This window comes from Dipodomys ordii, unplaced genomic scaffold, assembly GCF_000151885.1.
Source record: "Dipodomys ordii isolate 6190 unplaced genomic scaffold, Dord_2.0 Scaffold46, whole genome shotgun sequence".
NCBI lineage: Eukaryota > Metazoa > Chordata > Mammalia > Rodentia > Heteromyidae > Dipodomys > Dipodomys ordii.
Window position 1 is genome coordinate 11,017,906 of NW_012267262.1, and position 7,536 is coordinate 11,025,441.

A 7,536-nucleotide genomic window follows, 5' to 3' on the forward strand; every position below is an offset into this window, starting at 1 on the left:
ACTCCGCCCCGCCGCCCGCCCTGGCCCAGCTTCTCACGAAGTTGCCCGGCGCTCGCCGGGGGATCCGCGGGGTGGATTCCGCGTCCTGACCGTGGAGAGCGCGGTGACCCGGGACAGGGGGGTGGGGGGCGGGGTTCCCCATTCTCCCGCTCCCCCTGTCCCCAGCACAGACCCCGGAGCGCTGCGGGCATCTCCTGGACACTTCATTGCCCAGATGACAAGTTTCTGTGGTGTAAATTTTCCTAGCTGGAATGTTCTCCATAATCACTATTTCTGCGAATCAGTTTCTTTTTTCTTTTTTGAGCCACTCCCCCTTTGATCACTAATTACTTGGCATTGAGAAATCGGGTGCTGAATTCTGCCACCAGCTTAGTCGTATCTTTTGGTGGGCAGTTGGTTTAGGATCTTGATTTCTTCACAGATGTTCAAACAAATGGACAAAATCAGACGATCTGCTCTAAAATTCTGACCCTAGCCTAATCTGTAAGTTGGTATATAGGGTAACTCAGGTGACTGCTAAGATATCCAGATAAAGCTTCGTTTTTGTCTTTGTTTTGTTTTTCGGTCGATTGGTTAATTGAATAATTTACTACTTTTTCCCCTTTCTGGAGCTGCTGTGTGGTGTGTTGTAGGCTTGATTTCCTATCACACAAAATTTGAAAAATGCCACTCAATAAAACGGTGACTTCTTTACTCTGTGTCAAATAGACACATCTCTGTGACTCCATTCTTGTGTTTGACTTCATACTCTTCTTAATCTTCAGAAATGCTAACGATAACTCGTGATAGAGAGCTACTTTTCATCTTGGCTTTTCTGAAACTGTAAAATTGACCATATTCTACTTCCACTTAACAGATTCAAGCACCTACTGGCTAGGTTCACTCTATCTCCTTGATTTATATTGTTGAAGAAAAGGGAAATATTAGAAAACTGGAGAATTTAAAACCAAGTGATATTTAAAAGCCTTGAAATCTTTAGGCCTTTCCCGAGTAAATGAAATTTCTAAATTTTACCTGATCAAAAGCACAATGCTCTGTCCCCTCAGATAACAAAAAATATCAATCATTCCTGGCCTTTGTCATTAATGAACAGATTTCTTTGGTGATGTGAGAGAAATACTTATTCAGAAACTTAGCTGAGTTCCAGTGACTCATGCTTATAATCCTAGTTACTCAGGAGGCTGAGATCTGAGGGTCACAGTTTGAAGTCAGTCCTGGTAGAAAAATCCTGTGTGATTCTTATCCCCAATTAACCACTCAAAAACCAGAAGTGGAACTGTGGCTCAAAGTGGTAGAGCAATATCCTTCAGCAGAAGAGCTCAGAGACATCGTCCAGGCCCTGAGTTCAAAAAGCTAAACTAAGAGACAGTGCCCAGGGCTCTGACTTCAAACACACACACAGAGTTCTGACTTCAAACACAAAACACCTCCCACTCTCACCCCCCTCTCAGAGGGAAGAGCTGAAGAGCTGACTGTATAGTTGATTTTAGTCAAAGAAAAAGACCCTCCCTGGCTGGAATGTGGCTTAGTGGTAGAGTGCTTATCTAGCATGCATGAAGCCCTGGGTTTGATTCCTTAGAACTACATAAACAGAGAAAGCAGACCTGCAGCTGTGGCTCCAAGTGGTAGATAACTAGCCTTGAGCACAGAGAGGCTTGGGGACAGAGCCTAGGCCTTGAGTTCATGCCCCCCTCCAAAAGAAAAAAAAAGACCATCACATATACCAGGTGCAGGGACAGAGTGGGCCCATTGTTCGATCTATTGTTTTACCTGCTCCCAGGAATCCCTCTTTGTGATCACTGTTAATTAACTCCTCTTCCACCTTGTGTTGCCTTGTCACAATCCTAGTGAGCAAGGTAATGGGAGCCAAGGGTTCTTGGTTCTTTGCCATTTGCTTTCTGTGTGATCTGGCAACAGCTTTCTATTTTTTCTTTTCCACAGATTAGTAACTCTTACCTACCTCAGAGGGGCTAGAGTGACCAGGGAATTAGTTCCTGTAGAAGGAATGAGCTTTATATGTTAACCTTTAGTCAGAACTTACAAGACACATGTCTTTTAGTAGACAGATTAACCTGCTTAGTTATCGTGTTTTCCCTGTATACTGTAACCTAATTCTTTGAATTTCCCCGGTGTCAATTTTCCAGGGAGCTCAAAGTACTTCCCACATGCTATTCCATTAGTCCCTGTATGAATTAAAATAGGGCCAATGCCTGCTTTTGTTACTTTTCTTACATAACTCAAAGTTGTTTTTGTCAGTAAAGACTTACTTTGTATAAATATATTTTTTACTTGCCTAAAACCTTTCTTCAGAAGCAATCTCTTGTCAGCATATCTGTTAATGCCAAATTGGAGGAAAATAAACTTTGGACTACCAAAACTAATATCCTGCTAAAGTGTTGCAATCTTCTTTTCAGTAATAATAGGAAGGATGTTTTTTTCCCCCTTTCAGTCACAGCTTCTTGGTTTTAACACCCCAAATCCAGTTTTCCGTTTTTGTGAACTTGGTTACTGTCCAACAAATGTACTTTTCTTTTTTTTTTTTGGTCCGGTCGTGGGGCCTGAACTCTAGGCCTGGGCGCTGTCCCTCAGCTCTTCAGCTCAAGGCTAGCGCTCTACCACTGGAGCCACAGCGCCACTTGCAGCTTTTTTCTTTTTGCTTATGTGGTGCTGAGGAATCAAACCCAGGGCCTCATGCATGCAAGGCAAGCGCTCTACCACTGAGCCACCTTCCCAGCCCCTGTACTTTCCTTTTGATTTGAAAATTCTGTAAATATTGTTTTAAAATCTCCTTTGGAAAAAATAAAAGGAGCATGTGTATCTGTATACCCCCTGTGCTGGGGATTGAACTCAGGGCTCTACATACGTTAAGCAACTGCTCCACCACTGGGCTACATTCTTTACCCTTGACTTTTTGAGACAGGGTCTTCTACCCAGGCTCATCTTGAACTGGAAATCCTCCTGACTTTACCTCCTGAGTACTGAGATTACAGGTGTATGTCATCATGTCCAGGGGGAGACTTGATTTAGGGTTTATAGATTTATTTTCTGATGAAGAGCTAAGCCCTCTGGTATGTGTTACATTATGGTTTTTCACCTTCTAGTGGTATTTGACTACATTGCTTTCAGAGTTTGGCATCATTATTCAGTCAGGAGTAGGAATGGGGTAAGCTTGAGGTTAAGGACTGAATCCTCTCAAGTTCACAGAAAGGAAGAGGTAGGAAGTTACCACTCTTCTACTATTGGGATAAATTTAAGATTCTAAGCCAGATGCTGGTGGCTCACGCCTGTAATCCTAGCTACTCAGGAGACTGAGATCTGAGGATCAGGGTTCAAAGCCAGCCCAGGCAGGAAGGTCCATGAGAATCTTATCTCAAATTAACCACCAAAAAACTGGAAGTGGCACTGTGGCTTAAGTGGTAGAGCACTCACCTTGAGCTGAAGAGCTCGAGGACGGTGCTCAGGCCCAGAGATCAAGCCCCATGACCAACAACAACAAAAAAAAAAAGATTCTAAAATAGATTTGAAAAGGTCATAAAGTTAACACATATTGGGGCTGGGAAGGTAGCTCAGTGGTAGAGTGGTTGCCTCGCATCTATGAGGCCTGGGTTCGATTCCTCAGCATCACATAAGCAGAAAATGCCAGAAGTGGCACTGTGGCTCAAGTGGTAGAGCTCTATCCTTGAGTTGAATTGCTGAGGGACAGCACCCAGGCCCAGAGTTCAGGCCCCACCACTGGCCAAAAAAAAAAAAGTTCCCATATGTCCTAAACTTAATTTCTTTGTTTATACATTAATATGATCTATTTGCACATTAGTTAAATAATCACATACCAATAATTTCCTTAGTTTTTGCCTAGTGTCTTTTTGCTCCTCCAAGATCCCATGCAAGTTATCAGGTTAATTACATTGAGTTGTCCTGACTCTTTAGGGTGCTCTAAACTGGAACAGTTTTGCTCCCTGGTTTTAGTTATTCATCTGTTCATTGTTGTACACTTTTAGCCATATTAAAATATATAGCCATATTATGTCTTCTCAATAACAGAGAGCAGTTAGCTCTGTTTTACAACAGAAGAATTAAGCAGTTTACCCAAGGTTGCATTCTCTGAGCCTCTGAAATCTATGTTACTGTGTGTATGTGTATGTATGTGTATGTGTACGTATGTGTGTGTCTGTGTGTGTATGTACGTGTATTGGTCTTGGAATGTGAATTTGGGACCTGGTCACTATCTACAGGCCTTTTTGCTTAAGGTTAGCACCCTACCACTTGATCAATAACTCCACTTCTGGCATTTTATAAGTCAGTTGGAGATAAGTCTAATGGATTTTCCTGCCCAAATGGGCTTTGAACCATGATCCTCAGATCTCAGCCTCCTGGGGTAGCTAAGATCATAGGCATGAGCCATCTGTACCAGCTTGCATTGCTCTCACTACATTTGCAGCAACTAGCACTGTGAACACTGCATCAGCACACATTTCCATGTCTAAGTAGTTGCTTTTCTCTTTCTCTCTTTTTTTTTTTTTTTTGGGCCAGTATTGGGACTTGAACTCTGGGCCTGAGCACTGTCCCTGAGCTTCTTTTGTTCAAGGCTAGCACTTTACCACTTGAGCTGCAGCACCACTTCCAGCTTTTTCTGTGTATGTGGTACTGAGGAATCGAACTCAGGGCTTCATGCATGCCAGACCAGCACTCTACTACTAAGCCAGATTCCCAGCCTCCATGTCTAAATAGTATTCAGTCAACTTAAGGCTTCCTAATTGGGCACTCTTGACACTTCTGTGCTGTATATTTTGAGATGTTCAGCAACATCCCTAGCCTTTGTCAGTAAGTTGTTACTAGCACTTTCCACCCTATTGTCATTACCAAAATGTCTCCACATGTGTCCCTTGGGAGGTTAAATGATTCATGGGGAACCACTGGGAGTTTACCCTTTCTTTAAGAATGTTTTTTTCAGTAGTTTTAGTAGTAGAGTTTCTTTAATGTATTCCTCTGTTTTCACCAAACACAAGCCTTATCTCAATTGTGTTTTTATTCTTCATACTTAAGACAGTCCCTGGAAAGTAATCAATGTTTCTGAGCTGAGCCTTGGTGGTTCATGATGGGAAATAAATAAGCAGTTAAATACTGGACATTGGTGGCTCATGCCTATCATTCTAGCTACTCAGGATCTCTGAAGGCAGTACAAACAGAAAACTGTATGTGACTCTTATTTCCAAAGAATCAGCAAAAAGCTGAGGGTGGCCAGACATTGTTGGCTCATGCTTGTAATCCCAGCTACTCAAGAGGCTGAGATCTGAGGATAGTGGTTCAAAGGCAGCTCAGACAGAGAAGTCCATGAGAACCCTATCACCACTTAACCACAAAAAGCCAGAAGTAGAGCTGTGGTTCAAGTGTTAGAACATTAGCCTTGAGCAAAAAGACTGAGGGACAGTGCCCAGGCCCTGAGTTCAAGTCCCAGGACCAGAACCAAGGGGAAAAAAAAACTGAAGTAGATTTGTGGTTCAAGTGGTAGAACCTTGAGTGGGAAAAGACAAGCATGTGAAGCCCTACTACTAGCGCCAGCAAACGTATGCATACAAAGTAGCTAGATAATTTCAACGTTTTCAAACAATAAGGAGATTTAAAAGAAATAAGGCACTCACTTGTTGTGTCTTTAAGTTTTATGGATAAAAAGATATCTGAATTCTTTATTTTTTATACAGCCTGATAATTTTATCATTTGTCATTTTCTAGATGTTAGCCTGAGATTAAAAACAAATTTTTTTGCATGTTCACCTGGAAGTAGCATGTTTTCTTAATTCTATATGCATGTGAACCTTGGAATCCAGTTTTATAAAATATATACTTATCTACTTAGAGAAGTATTTAGTATAATCTCACTGAAGTGATTGATTACAATATTATTTAAGCCTAAGGTAGGTTTTCACAGTAAGGCTGGAGCTGTTAACTGCATGGTTGGTGCCATGTATAACTTTTGAATAAGTGTACTTTCTTGTCATGGCTCCTTTATGACTTGACTTTTAAGCAGTTATTAGTAGTAACTTGATTGTTCTTAATCATGAAGTTGGTAATTAGCAGTATTTCACATAAACATCAACATTCTCTTTGAAGTTTAACTGCCTTACTATGGGTAGCCTTTATCTGTAGAGTTCACTTATATATGAAAGGTAGGTCTTGATTGTGCCAAATAGCTATTATTTTCAAGCAAAAAAGGATGTGACTGCTGGAAAAATCAATGTTTACTAGCTTAGATTTAATTGAGAGCTTAGGAACATGTGTAATGTTAAGAGATCTGGTTTAGATTCTGAATCAAGCTGGGCACCGGTGGCTCATGCCATCTGGCTGCTCTGGAGGCTGAGCTCTGAGAATTGCAGTTCAAAGCCAGCCAGGGTAGAAAAGTCTGTGAGACTCTTATCTCCAGTTAACCACCAGAAAACTGGAAGTGGCACTGGGGCTGGAAGTAGTAGAGCACTAGCTTTGAGCAAAAGAGCTCAGGGAGGGCTAAGATGTAGCTCAGTGGCAAGCGCTTGCCTAGCAAGTACAACATACTGGGTTTGATCCCTAGTACCAGAAAAGAAAGAGACAAAAAAAAAATACACTTAAAAAGACCCAAACAACAACAAAATCAAAAAGAGAGCTCAGTGCTAGCACTCAGCCCTGGAGTTCAAGCCCCACGACCAACCAAAAAAAAAGCTAGTTTCTGAGATCCTTGTTAGACCACCTTCTGAGTTTTATATCTGCAAAGGTCAAGTGTGTTCCCATGGCTTCTCATCTATAGGCTTGTCATATTCTATCTGGTATTTGACGCCTACATCAAAATACAGGCAGTTCAAATTCAGTCTTTAAATTCCTGTGGTCAACAGTTGAAACCTGAAGTCAATCTTTATTAAATGTAGTGTTTATCTGTTGTATTAACTGATGAAGAAACCAAACTCTAGAACTGAAAGCTCGTAGGCAGGCTTTCTGAAGCCAATCTGTAGACTCTTAGATTCCTTTCGTCAAGATGCTTTTAGAACATGCTTGACCAAATATATATATAGGAAAGCCTAAAGACATAGATAGTAATGAATGTTAATGAGTTTTCCAGCTCTTATGCAAGTGAGGACAAGCTGTAGGCTTAAATTCTGATTGCTAGAGTCACAAAGCCTTCATTGTATACTTTCTAGTCTTTTGAATCCTGTGTGGAAATTAGAAGCCATCAATCTTTTTAGACTATGATCTGCTATACCAATATTCATTTTTATTCTTAGATGATGGTAAATATATTTCAAACCAGCATGTGGGGGTCTACATTCATCTGGTGAGGTCAGCATTAAAAAAAAACAAACAGGTTATCCTAGTGTGGGTTTTGGCACATGTACTTGTCAAGGGTAGATTATGTATTACAGTGTCTGTATGAACATGAGCTAGTTTGGGTCTGTGGGTGGTGATGCTTGAGGGGAAATACCCAAGGTGCAATAGTTGGGAATTAATGGTCAGTGAGAACAGAGGGGACCTGAGAGAGCAGAACTGAATCATGCCTGGAGACTCTGGAATCAT

General features: G+C 41.4%; 1 protein-coding gene across 1 annotated transcript in view; it reads left to right on the forward strand.

The window, feature by feature from the left end:
• Depdc7 (DEP domain containing 7) overlaps nucleotides 1–7,536 on the forward strand; it is a 24,459-nt gene that overhangs the window by 302 nt on the left and 16,621 nt on the right. The gene's annotated exons all lie outside the window — the stretch shown is intronic.